The 13,959-nt window shown below is 41.1% G+C and overlaps 4 non-coding genes across 4 annotated transcripts; 2 read left to right on the plus strand and 2 right to left on the minus strand.

Annotated features, from left to right (window-relative positions):
• Positions 1 to 105: 105 nt before the first annotated feature.
• Trnai-gau (transfer RNA isoleucine (anticodon GAU)) lies at positions 106 to 178 on the plus strand. Its single transcript has one exon. It is a non-coding gene; the product is annotated as a tRNA-Ile (tRNA).
• A 5,178-nt stretch (positions 179 to 5,356) lies between these two features.
• Positions 5,357 to 5,429, minus strand: Trnav-aac (transfer RNA valine (anticodon AAC)). The gene has a single exon. It is a non-coding gene; the product is annotated as a tRNA-Val (tRNA).
• Positions 5,430 to 6,759: 1,330 nt separating this feature from the next.
• Trnai-gau (transfer RNA isoleucine (anticodon GAU)) lies at positions 6,760 to 6,832 on the minus strand. The gene has a single exon. It is a non-coding gene; the product is annotated as a tRNA-Ile (tRNA).
• A 3,540-nt stretch (positions 6,833 to 10,372) lies between these two features.
• Positions 10,373 to 10,445, plus strand: Trnav-aac (transfer RNA valine (anticodon AAC)). The gene has a single exon. It is a non-coding gene; the product is annotated as a tRNA-Val (tRNA).
• The last annotated feature ends 3,514 nt before the right edge of the window (positions 10,446 to 13,959 follow it).

Here is a 13,959-nt window from a genome sequence, read left to right on the forward strand (position 1 = left end):
CTGTTGCCACATTTCATTTTTCTCTCTTTTTTAAATCATTTATAAGGAATAGATCTGACAGGAATAAGAGTAATGCTAATAAAAATTTTGAATAAAGGCATGTCGGGTCCGTTAGCTCAGTCGGCAGAGCGTGGTGCTGATAACGCCACGGTCGTGAGTTGAAGCCTCACACGGACCAAACAAACGTTACTTTATTTTCACATCTATATGCTTCTTTCCAAACGTTTGTTTTTCTCGCCACGCAACAAGACGCAACATTGTTGAGTCGCCCAACATGTTATCATGGAAGAGGGTGGCCAAACGATATCCAACAACACGCAACATTTTCGTGAATCCGCATTTTGGGCACGAATTTTGAGTGTGCGGTATACATGCGTTGGCGCAAAATGTTGCGTTGACTTGACCAAACGAGAAAATTTCACGCATTGTGGACACGAACAAAGGAAATGTTGGCTCTTGTTGCGAAGAAAGTTTGACCATCGTCAAATTTTATCTAACAAGTGCTAACACGTCGCAACAACTCGCAACAGGGTGGCCAAACGAGAAAATGTTGGGTGACCCAACAATGTTGCGTCTTGTTGCGAGGCGCAACAGTTCTTGTTTGGACGGGGCTTTACATCCTCTGAAACTACATCACAGTGTACTTCATCAGTGAAACTTGGCTAACAAAAACTCTCTTTCTGCATAGAGGAATAATCTCAAAAATAAATGAATAAAGGCTGAAAGTTTCTAAAGAAACTGTGGTGCTGCGTCGATGGGGGCAACACGGTAATTTGGTTATATCAACTAAGTTAAAGTTGTAAATTGGCCACCGTAACGAATAAAAAAGCAGACGTTTCGAGCGTTAGCCCTTCGTCAGAGCGAATGGAAGAATTTTTTTGTGTGTTTGAGGCGGACGGCCAGGCTCCCGTGAGGGTGGTGCAATGCCTGCCGACCACACGTCTGATCCAACCCGAGGCGGGGTGCAAGGCCTACGAGCTGTGTCCACCACAAAATGAGGGTCACCAGACACCAACTTCGTTGGGCAATCGAACCCCACCTCATACACACAAACGTTAAAAATGACACACTGACATGGGCTACAAGACATAACAGGACGAATGAAAAGGTCTCTGCGCAGTACACCAACTAAGGAGACCCAGCACAAGGGACACAGAATGGATACCAGAGCCCCTCTGCAGTGCACCAATAAAGGAGACCGCAGACAAGGGGTTACGAGACGGAAACGGAGAACATGAAGGAGCCACTGTGCAGTACACCAGTTAAGGAGACCCAGCACAAGTGGCTCAGACACACTCACTCAAGCTAGAGACAGTTACTCAAGCTACGGAGAGTGGGGTAAAGCAATTAGATAGAAAAGACCAGAGAGCGGTTTACAACAGAAGCTATGGTTCCACGGGCGCCCCACTGCCGGTGAAAGAAGCGACGGCGTCTGTCTGATTTGAACCTTTTGAACAAGATGGGGAGATAAAATTTCAGACGTGCTTTAATGGAGGCGATAACCGCCACAGCGCCAGGACGAGTGTTACGAAAACGAGAATTATAACGGGACTGCCAGATACAAAACTTAGAAACGTTGAGTGTGTAGACGGAGATGTGCGGAATGACAACAGGCTCATCAGAGCGAAAACCAGAAAGTAGGTGACGAGGAAAAAGAACAGGACACATGGGAGAGTAACAGAACATGAGAGACTGCACCCAGGAGAGGACACTCTGAGCAAGTGGACAGGAAAAGAAGAAGTGCTCGAGTGATTCTACCGGGGCGCCACAAAAACACGGTAAAGGGACAGCCAGACCAAATGAAGAAAGACGCTGGGCGGTGTAAAGGACGCCGTGCGCTATTCCAGTTGAGATCGATGACTTTGTGACAAGCTACAGGGAGCGCCATGTTGCAGGCCAGTCCAGACAGGGATACAAATCTCGAAATTTTTTAATGCAATGCGGTGGAGTCGCGTTCTCGGACAGAAGGTAGAGATATCTAGTCTTAGTAGATATCTCTGCAACCGGAGTACTGGTGAGGAAAGGCCTGATGACTAAAGAATTCAAAGCCCACGCCAAGCCAAGACTAAGGACTGATAAAGGGGCGGCAAGGCTCGGTGGTCAAAAGAGAAAGGGCGGGAGAAAACAACTGAGGGGGGAACACCAAAGGACGAGAGAAACCAAAAAGACAAAAAAGAAGACCAACTAGATGGGGAGGAGGCGAACCTCCTAACCCATTGACTAAGAAGAGCCCATTCTTTGTATTTGACATTGACAACTGAGAAGCCACCAAGAAGAGGAGGCTGCGACACGGAGGAGCGCGAAACGAGTTCGCGCTTACCGGACCAAAACAAAGAGAAAACCGAAAGAGAGAGTTCTTTCTCCACCCAGGCTGGCATGTGGACAAGGGAAGCCACATACCAGACCCGGGAGAGGGCGAGGGCATTGACCACCAAAGCCTTGCCGGTAAAAGACAGGAAGCGAGAACGCCAGGATTGGAGAACACGACTCACCGCATTAATGCGTGGGCGCCAGTTCTCTTCGTCTAGATTTCCAGGGCCGATGAAGATGTCGAGGATCTTGAGGCTTGATGCTGACCAGTCAAAAGGGACAGGGGGGTCAGAACGGCCACGCCACCCGCCCAACCAAAGACCCTTGGACTTTGCGATGTTAAGCTTCGAACCAGACGCCTTTTCAAACAGAGTATAAATCTCAAGAGCGGCCCTGATGGCATCGTCAGATGTAAAAATTAACGAAGTGTCCTCAGCGTATTGAGATATGGGAGACACGGAAGGACAACCCGGGAGATTCAAGCCGCAGATACGGGGATAAGCGCGGATGTTACAGGCCAAAACCTCCGAGACCAGAACATATAGGAGGGGTGACAGTGGACACCCCTTCCTAACGCCGCGAGAAAGATTAAAGAAGGATGTTAGATAGCCGTTGACATTGACTGTGCTCTGAACTCGATTATAAAAAAGGTCGACCCAGGAAATAAAAGAGGGGCCGAAGCCTCTGGATCGCATGGATCGCATGAAACCCCAATCGACTCTGTCAAAGGCCTTTTCTTCATCAAGAGAAAGCACCGCAATAGGGGTCCCAGAGGACTCTGCGTAAGTGACGACATCTCTGAGAAGTGCAACGTTTTCACCAATATATCGACCAGGGACACCACATGTTTGGTCACGCTTGACACCTAGATAGATGACATCAAGAAGGCATCCGGCGATGGTCCGCGAAGCTAGCTTATAATCCACATTCGGCAGAGATATGGGTCTCCAGTTACGAGGATCCAAGCGATTCCCTTTCTTGAAAGCAAGTGTGATGACTCCTCTGCGCTGAGAGAGGAAAAGACAACCAGAAAAAAAGCAAGAGTTCAGGACAGTGACGAGGTCAGGACCGGTGACATCCCAAAACTTTAGGTAGAACTCCATAGGGAGTCCATCTAAACCAGGAGCTTTTCCGCGAGCCATGCCTTTGAGGGCTTTAAGCACCGCAGATGGCGTGAGGGAGCCCTCGCAATGGCTGGCCTGATCTCGCGGGAGAGTGGCGGTGAGATTACGGAGAAGTGAGGATTGAATAAAGGGATCAGTAGGAGAGGCAGTGAAAATACAAGAATAGAAAGAGCGTAGAGAATCACATAAAGCCGAGGGAGAGGAGGCAATAGAGCCATCAGGGTCGAGAGACCTGTCAAAGACCGTGTTGAAGTCGCCAGCCAGAATAGTTGGGATCGAGGGATCGATCTTGGTATGAAGGCTATTTGGTATGAAGAAATTGTCACGTGCAGGGTTGCGGTTAGGGGCGTATAGGCACACAACACGGAACACTTAACCAAGGAAGGAAAACTCGCAGTGAAGATAACGCCTAGCATTGTTACACCAAGAATTATTTAAAGACAAAGAAGGACGAAAAAGAATTACAGAACCACAGGGGAATGGACAAAACCAGGAGAAGCTACAGCATTAAAACCAGAGGAAGAGAACCAGGAAGAACATTCAGACACAGAGGAAACATGGGTCTCCTGGAGACAGACAACGTCTGCACTCACAGGTAAGTTCCGCAACCACTGCACAAGACTATCTCGCTTGGACCGGTCTCTGATACTGTTGGCGTTTAAAGTGATGACGGGCAAAGTCATGAGGAGAAAGTGAATGACCCTCATGAAAGCCAGGGCTCGGTTTATAAGTAGAAAGCGGAGATACGCCATTGGTGGGAACATGGCGACGAGAAAAACACGAATAAATTAGTGGAATGAGAAGCGTTCGTTACCTGTGGGATTAAGAGTGCCGATTTAAAAGATAAACTTTTGTTCAAGAGTTTTGCGGCTTTCCGTGTTGCCTAAATGTAAGGAAAGATCGCAGATTGCCATATGTTGTTTAGAATGATTAGGTAAATTAAAGTGTCTAGCGACTGGTTTTGATGCGTCCTTGTCAATCCGAAAGTGTTCTCGGAAGCGGTCACTCAGTCGTCTTCCCCATTTCATCGATGTATAACTTTTTGCAATAAGTGCAAGTTATACAGTAGATTACGTTGGCGGAGGTGCACGTGAAGTGATCGGGGATCTTAATGGATCGCTTGGGTCCCGACATTTTCTCAGCGTTGTGAATGAAAGGACAAGTTTTGCATCGTGCGCGAGCGCAATTAAAAGTGCCGGGTTGGTCATTAGCTTGGAATGAACTTCTGGCCAAAAAATTGCCTCTCTTTTTGTCGCGTTTGAATGAAATAAGTAGAGGTTGCGAAAGGATAGTGCCAGTCTCTGGATCGTTTTAAGGAATTTAAAGTTTTTAAGAATAATGCATGGATTTAACTGAGTGGTTGTAAGGGTGAAACGTGAGAGTGAATGTCCATCGTCAGTGATAAGAACCCAAGAGAACAGCTAATGACAACAGATAATTGTAACTTTTACGAATTTCAAACAACGGCAATTTATCCCCTATCCATTAATTGAACGATTTAGTTATAAGCAAGAAACATAAATGTTGACAAAGTGAAATACGTGAATGTCACCTCTAACTCGCTCCAAAACACTGACAGTACACTCCATCTACAAGAAAAATTCCAAAAAAGTGTTTGTTCTCCAAATGAAATAGCTTCTCTGAGAGAATTTAAGCGAGGCATCTAGGTGAAATAATATAAGAGATCAGAAAAGGCTCGCGATGGATATTTACCTCGCCGCTTCGAATTAGCGAATCGGTAAATATTCACCACCAGCCACCTTTAGTTCGATGAATTGTCGTTTATTATCACAGGGAGGAGAAATAATTGACAAGAAGGGATCCGAGTTTGTAGGAAGTTTGACTTGTGCAATATTATATAAGAAATGTCTACTCCTCCGATCACAACCACGAAAAAATAATAGCGAAAACAAAATTAGTATTGTTTCTGGCAGGGCTCGAACCTGCGACTTTCCGCGTGTTAGGCGGACGTGATAACCACTACACCACAGAAACCTTCCCTATTAGTCAGGCATTAATTGCTTGGTTAATAGAAATTAACGCATCAACCAAGATGCCTAGCTTTAATTCTCTCAGAGAAGCTATTGCAACTGGAGAACAAACACTTTTTTTGCACTTTTTCTCTCAGATGGAGTGTTCTGCTTTGGAGCAAGTTAGAGCTGATATTCATGTATTTCGCTTTTATGTTTCCTGCTTCTTACTAGATCGTTCAATTAATAGATAGGGGAGAAATTGCCGTTGTTTGAAATTCGCCAGTTACAATTCTGTGTTGTCATCAATTGTTCTCTGGGGTTTTTATCATTGACGATTGACTGTTGCGTCGCTCACAAGGTCGCAGTTTTTTCCTTAGAGTATGGCAAGACAATATAAGGAAAAGCTGATATTCTCTCACTATAGGATGTCTGCTCCCTGTGATGCAGCCGTAGTTGATGCAGGTTTCACAGTAACCAAACATTATGAGGAACACGAACGTTGATATGGGCCACCGGAAAAATCGTATGACAGCAGTTGATGACTGATTGGAACTGCTGTCTTTATGTTTGACTTTTTTTCGCCCATCAACCATATAGCGCATTGTGGACATTACGGTATAGATAACTGAACTTCTTTGGTATTATCTAAAAGAATCAAGGTTAAAAATCACTACCCTATTCAAGACGGAAGGGGACCTAAGCGAGAATCATGCCACTAGACCAACATGCCATATTTATAATAATGTTAAACTTTACATGTGAATTTCTTGTTATGAGTAGTAGGTATCAAGCGTGTTGTCAGATGATCATTTTGAGCGGCCTTTGCCCATATTTAAAGGAAGTGATGTTTTCTGGATATAATCGTTAAAGTTGCCTGAACCTGCCCTCTTAATACTGTCCCTCTAAAAACTCTCAGTTTAAGCAATCTTTGATATCGAAGGTTGTTGTTGTCGTTTATCGTGGTATAGTACAAGTGCACTGGTTCAGAAGAATCAAGAAGTTTGGATGCCGATGAATTGGCCACTGACCTATCCTTGTATCCTCTGGGAAGTTTGACTCCAGCTTAGGCTTTAAAACTTCGAAAATTAGTATTTAATTAATTCTGACAGGTTGTGTATGTACATTATTAGTTTTTTCAAATTTTCTTCACGTCTGTGTAAATCAAACGCATATTTAGAGGTATAAAACATCTCCGACCTATTTTTGAGATTTTTAATCCGTGCAGAAAGAGAATTTCTGTTAGCCAAGTTTCACTGATGAAGTACATTGCGATGTAGATTCAGAGGCTGTAAGGAAAATAAAGGTTTGAAAAAGAAACATATATAGATGTGAAATAAAAACTTAAGTTTATTTGGTCCGTGTGAGGCTTGAACTCACGACCTTGGCGTTATCAGCACCACACTCTGCCGACTGAGCTAACGGACCTGACATGCTTTTATTCAAAATTTTTTATTAGCATTACTCTTACTCCTGTCAGATCCATTCCTTATAAATGATTTAAAAAAGAGAGAAAAATGAAACGTGGCAATGCATATGAAAGGGAAGGTAGTACCTTAATCCAGGGAGGTAAAGAGCCAAGAAAGCTACTGGCCAGCTATTCTTATAGCGTCTGACGTCCATCGTTTCATCATTAACGCATCTTTCCTTTTCGACCATTTCCCTAAAAACTGATCACAAACATTTATTTAGGTTAAAAAATGATTTTACTAAGAACCCAAATGTTCCTGGCAAGGCTCGAGTATGTGAACATCCGAATTTGAGTCGGATGCGGTAACCACTACATGACTACAGAGACCAAAATGAGGGAGAAGATAGCTTGAGTAAGAAAGAAAACTCCAAGAAATTTTCTTTTGTGTATGGTGACACTGAGAGTCAGATACAGCACCCAAAATATTCGGAATGTCTTGATTTTCCTTTTCCAAGTCCATAGACGAGGAAAACATATTGCAATATATGTAAGTATTACGAAACTTTCTTTTCATTATTGAATAATACTAGTAGTGACCAACTGAAATATTGCATTGTAAATTTAAAAAAAAACGTTCCAAAAGATTGAGAATCCGGGTATCGATCCCGGTACCTCCCCCATGCTAGGCGGGCGCTCTACCACCTGAACTAATTGCTCCATAGTAGTTAACTCCATAAATATACTTGACTGAAATGTCAAAAAATATCAAACAAATGATAATGACACGATCGTGTAAGCTTATTATCGAGTGAAACATAAGTGAAACTGGAGAAAAACTCAGCTTTCACTCTCCGCTGATGTTGAATTAACTAATTTCTATCGTGGGTTATTAGTGGGAGAAGGGTTAATTAATTATTTAAAAAACGTTTTTAAGTATTTTTGTTGTAAATACGAAACGTTTCAATTTGCAAAAATGTATGATAAACAGCGGTGTGTTGAAATAAAATGACAGGCAATTTCTGGTCCTCCGAAGCTAAGAGACCGCACCATGATCCAATCTATTAAAACTGTTCGTTGTTCGTATTATCACAGAACCAGCAGATTAATTTGATAACAAATGGTGATGAACCAATCACTTAACAGAAATGACCGTTTATAAAATAATAATCTAAATATAATAAAATAATAATCTAAATATAATATCTTAAAGTCTAACCACACAGGATACGGCGGCCTCTGTAGCGTAATGGAAAACGCGTCGGCCTCCTAATTCACCGGCCACCACCTTTGAAAGGAGCATAGCCGAAGATTGCAGTTTCGAGTACCGTCGGAGATGTTGTACTTTTATTTCCTTAATTTCTAGGTTGAACTGCCATATATGATAAAATAGAAAAAAGTAACATTCTCAAAGCAGAAAGAAAACTACATCAAAGTTAAGAAGACTTGAGTAAGATTGTAACCACAACCTCATCTGGCTTTATAAACGTACTTAAAAGTAGGTTTTCCGTTTTCTGGCTCCCGTCAAACCTTCATATTGGAGTTAGTGTTTTTAACTTTTTTCTTTGACGTAGGTCTTATTACGAACTGGTTTGTAATCATCTCTTCTTTATCTTTACAAGGTGTCTGTAGCATTTTAATTAGGAAACTGGCCACTGACAACCATTGACGGATCAATGATAACTGAATCCTTTGCGCTAGTCGGCTAACGGGTAAGAAGAAATCAGAATCTGCAGTGTCATTCTTCGAAGAGGAGTTTCAGTGCATGGCACTGAAACTTGTTCAGCACGTCTTGGCTCGCAGCAAGCCCTCCAATAAGCTATAATTAAGACTTTTTGTAAGCCCTTGACGACACTGATGAAAAATAAATATAAAAGGATTGCAGGGATGATTTTCTAGGGACCTTCAGTGTACGGCGCGGACTACACTCCTTGTAACACTCAACATTACGCTGATGATAATGCACTTATTATGCCGAAAGGTGTTCACTAGACACCGAGCTGTCCGAGTTCGATCCAGGCAGACTAACTTCCATCCCAGTACGTCATTAAAAAGAATCATTTTGTAGTACTTCTCTATTTTTACTTAAGATAACTTTTTGAAAGCTCCATGGAAAATAATTTTTTAAGTTGATTAATTAAGAAAGAAGAGCATCTCTGACGGGACCCGAGCGTATAGTCTTCGGCTTTGCTTCAGCAGGGCACGCAGATTCATATATCGTGATTTAGGAGGTTGCTATAGGTCGCTTTACTGTTATCTATCGTCGTTCAATACAGAGACATTCAGTAGCGACGGGTTTATTGCACAAGCTTTTCACGTTTTAAAAACAGAAAGTGCCCGAGTGGTCACTCGTATCTCAATAATTTTTTCATCCGCTGTCGTTTCATTCTTTTCTGAACTGATTGTAGCTGTTGATCTCTGTAATCCTTTGTTGCTCTCTCATTTTCTTTTAACGTTACATTTACTTACCGCAGGAAAAAAAACTTAGTTCTGTAATATTAACATTGAAACGTAATCAGTTGATTTCCGTGGATGAGATTTTGCTTCCCTTGTGCATGAAAATTGAACTTTTCCCTTCTAAAACTCAGAGAAGTGAGTTTTACGGAGCCTGGTAATCTAATTTTGTCCCATTCTTTTCTAATTTTGAGCGCAGTCGCCTTCAAACTGTTCGTTTCTATTAAAGATGTCAATCTTTTGTTTGCTTTTTTTTTCCTTAGATTGACGCCGATCTCAGCGGTTTTAAGGAGAGCTACGATGCGGGCTCAGTAATGCGCAAAGAACTTAAATTGAATCAATTTAAATTGATTCAGTTTAAATTCTTTGCAGGACTCTTCCAATGGAGAATCCAGGTATCGATCCCGGTACCTCTCGCATGCTAAGCGGGCGCTCTACCGTCTGAGTTAATTCCTCTGTCTCTTTATAAATTGTTGATATTTCTTGAAGTTGCTGAACAAAAAAACTTTATCGTTTTGTATCAGGGAGCAACATTTGATCCTGTAGTGGATTTAGTCTCTCGGATGAGAATAGTCTAGATGAAAGTAATAATGTCAGCCTTAGCAGAAAAGTGTGAAGAATTACTGAAAATCGAGTGCTAAATGTACGTTTCCTGAATAGCGATTTTCAGTTTTGGCTTTAACGAACAAAATGCCAACACACAGTTTACTCACTGCGGACGATGACGTACAGCCGGAAAGCGACCCATACTGTCAGATTACTCGTCGAGGCATCCTACAACTCTTTTTATACAGATATAGTTACTGTTAAAATCATCTGTATTGGACGGTGATTTTATCATCACTCTAAACTCTTGAGTAGCGCTGCACTGCAGGAGGATACACAGGACACATACATGTTTTTGGTCATACATCATATCACTGCTTAAATCTTATTCTCAAAGGCCTGTGGGTATCGATGCTCAATTAGAAAAGCTTGGTTTGAACTTCGAGCCTTGTTTCCATTTGTGCTTCTTTAGGAGAGTTTTTTTTTCGTGTAAGGCGTCGTGTACATTTTACACGTTATCAAATAATTAATCCATTCCTTTTCATTTTGACTAACAGGGAGTTTCTGTGGTGTAGTGGTTATCACGTCCGCCTAACACGCGGAAGGTCGCAGGTTCGAGCCCTGCCAGAAACAATACCGAATTATTTTTCGTTATTATTTTTTCGTGGTTGTGATCGGAGGAGGAGAAGACATTTCTTATATAATATTGTAGCAGTCAAAGTTCTTACAAACTCGGATTCCTTCTTGTCAATTATTTCTCCTCCCTGTGATAATTATCGACTACAGTAAAAACCCGCAAGTAAGAACCTACATTTTTAGGAGTTAGCCTAAACAGGTTCTTATATAAATGGTACTTGACAAACTTTTAGGCTATTTAGCTTCTTAAAACAGGTTCTTATTCTTGGAGAAAAACACACCTGCATAACAAGTTGGTAATTGTCCTACATTTTGTAACTACATATTTTGCACTCATTTTTCTCTGGTTTTTCTTCGATTATGATTACAGTAAATAATTTCAGTGTACCTGTAATGTACTATATGATTTTAGAAAATAAGAACCTAATTGAATTTTCTTAGGCTAAATAGGTTCTTCTTTATAGGGGGTATAAATGGCAAATTTTAGGCTAACAGCTTCTTAATTTTTAGGTTCTTACTTGTGGGTTTTTACTGTATTCATCGAAGTGAAGGTGGTTTATGGTGGATATGTACTGAGCCGCTAATTCGAAGCGGCGAGGTAAATATCCATCGCGAGCCTTTTCTGCTTTCTTTTATCATTTCATCCAGATGCCTCGCATTAAAAATTCTCTCAGAGAAGCTATTTCATTTGGAGAACAAACACTTTTTTGCAATGTTTCTTGCAGATGGAGTGTACTGTTTTGGAGCAAGTTAGAAGTGACATTCACGTACTTCGCTTTGTTCTCTCAACATTGATGTTTCCTGCTCATTACTGCATCGTTCAATTAATGGATAGGGGAGAAATTGCCGTTGTTTGAAATTCGTACAAGTTACAATTATCTGTTTTCATTCGCTGTTGTCTTGGGTTCTTATCATTGACGACTGACTCTTGTTTCGCTCACCAGGTCGCAGTTTTTTCCTTAGAGTATGGGAGGACAATGTGAGACGAGCTGATATTCTCTTAATAGAGGATGTCTGCTCGCTGTGGTGCAGCCGTAGTTGACGCAGGTTTCAAAGTAACCAAACATGCTCATGTCAATTATTGAACGTTGATATGGGCCACCAGAAAAATCGTATGACAGCAATTGATGACTGTTGATTGGAACTGTTGTCTTCATGTTTTACTTTACTTCGCCCATCAACCATTGTGGACATTGCGGTCTCTGTACACTATAGCACAACTCAGTCAAAAGGAATATAAACGTTCCGATCATTCCTATAGAGGAATGAATTGCTTTGGCATTATCTAAAAGAATTGAGGTTCAAAATTTCTACCCTATTCAAGACAAAAGGGGCCTAACCGAGAAACGAACCGGGACCTCCCGCACCCTACGCAGGAATCATGTCACTAGACCAACATGCAACATCAATATTATTGTTACAATTTTTTATATGTGAATTTCTTTTTATGAATAGCGGGCATCGAGTGTGTTGTCAGATGATCATTTGAGCTACCTTTGCCCAGGTTTAAAGCGAGTGATGTTTTCTGGATATCATCTTAACCTTAACCTGCCCTCGAAATACTGTCCCTCTAAAACCTTTCAGTTTAGACAATCTTTGATATTTAAGGTCGTTGTTGTCGTTTATCGTGGTATAGTACAAGTCTACTGGTTGATAAGAACCAGGACGTTATTCAATTAGTAGGCAAAGTTATCAGTTTGGATGCCAATGAATTGGCCCCTGGTCTTTCCCTGTATTCTCTGGAAAGTTTGACTCCAGCTTAGGCTTTAAATCTTCCAAAATTAGTATTTAAATAATTCTGACAAGTTGTGTTTGTACATAATTAGTTTTCACGGAAAAAAAAGGAGCGTTAACCGGAAAACGTGGCAATTTACTAGCGTTTACCCGTGTTTTGCCTGCGGAAATCCGACGTTTTCTGTGCGTTTTCGTATGGGTGAATCCCAGTATTCGTTCCATTATTCGGTAGTTTTCCTTCGCGGTAACTGATGCAGGTAAACAATTCATTTTCCGGCATTAACCATTCGGTTAACGCACTGCAAACAGCGTGTTTTCCTTTTGTTCATTGACATTTTCCGAGTGAACAACAACGTATTCATCAGAGTTAACAGCTGAAAACACGCATTTTCCGGGAAGGGTAATGTGTGTAAATGCGGGAAAACATAATGTTTTCCAGAGTTTGCAGTTCGTATAATGCATAGAAAATGCTATGTTTTCTTCTGTTCGCAACCATTTTTCGCCCGGTGAACGAAATGTTCACAAGAATTATCCAGTCGAACTCTACTGCAGGTTCTCAAGGCATTTTGTTCTGTTTCAAACTCCCAGACAGGAGAAGCAATCCTTTAATAATTATCGTCAAGTTTATTAATGCACAATGACGTTAGCGGTACAATTCATTCAGAGTCCAAAATGGAGCCTGATAACAATCATGTTTCTTAGCCTTATTTTACTTTATACATTTCTCTGTCTAAAGCCAAAAAGAGGCAAAACTTAACCGTTCCAGTACAATTCATACGATAAAATTGGAAGGATGACTGTCTGAAAACTTGTGTGGGTCAATATATACAAACTATTACCAGAAAACTGATCTCTAGATATATGTTTAAATTTCTAAACTTCTGTTATAAGCACTTTGCAAAAATGAGTGTCGAGAGTTTGAAGAAAAAATAATTATAAAAGTTCACTCAAATGCACAATTCAGTCAAATATGAAGTAGTGTGATAATGTTCAAAAATCCATTCATACATGTGAATTATTTGCTAAAAAACACCTGCATTCAATCCTGAACATAAGTGCCAAATAGTGGTCAAGGAAGGAAAAATTCTAGAAACTGAATTCACTTTCCACTGACAATAACTTAAATGTAGACTGCTCAATAACTTAAATTGCTCAAAATATTACATGTTAGACATGTATGTGTTTACAGTCTTCAAACTCTCTTGTAATTGACCATGATTGTACAGAAGTCTCACTTTAAATTTGCCAAATGAGGTGGTTTCTTGTGAAAAAACTGAAATCAGCAAATTCTCAAATTAAAAGCTTAATTCAGAGAGAATAGAAGAATGGAGATGGCAGACCTACATTATCTGTATCAGATACAATGTATATATGAAGTTCGTATATTTTGAACTGCGGTATTAGATACGTATGATGCACGATCCTGGCAGTAGGGAGCGCTATTTATGCAATAGCGAAAATCAGACCTGAAAAAAATTAGGCCTGTACGGGATTCGAACCACTGACCTTTTCGCTATTGCACAAATAGCGCTCCCTACTGCGAGGATCGTGCATCATACGTATCTAATACCGCAGTTCAAAATATATGAACTTCATATATACATTGTATCTGATTTATCATCACGGGTTTATTACGAATCAACTTAACGGCCTGCTCCCAGTTGGCTTGTTAGCTCAATTGGTAGAGCGCTGCACTAGTATCGCAGAGGTCCGTGGTTCGAATCCCGTACAGGCCTGATTTTTTTCAGGTCTGATTTTCGCTATTGCTTAAATAGCG

Source organism: Stylophora pistillata, chromosome 9, assembly GCF_964205215.1.
Source record: "Stylophora pistillata chromosome 9, jaStyPist1.2, whole genome shotgun sequence".
Classification (NCBI taxonomy): Eukaryota; Metazoa; Cnidaria; class Anthozoa; order Scleractinia; family Pocilloporidae; genus Stylophora; species Stylophora pistillata.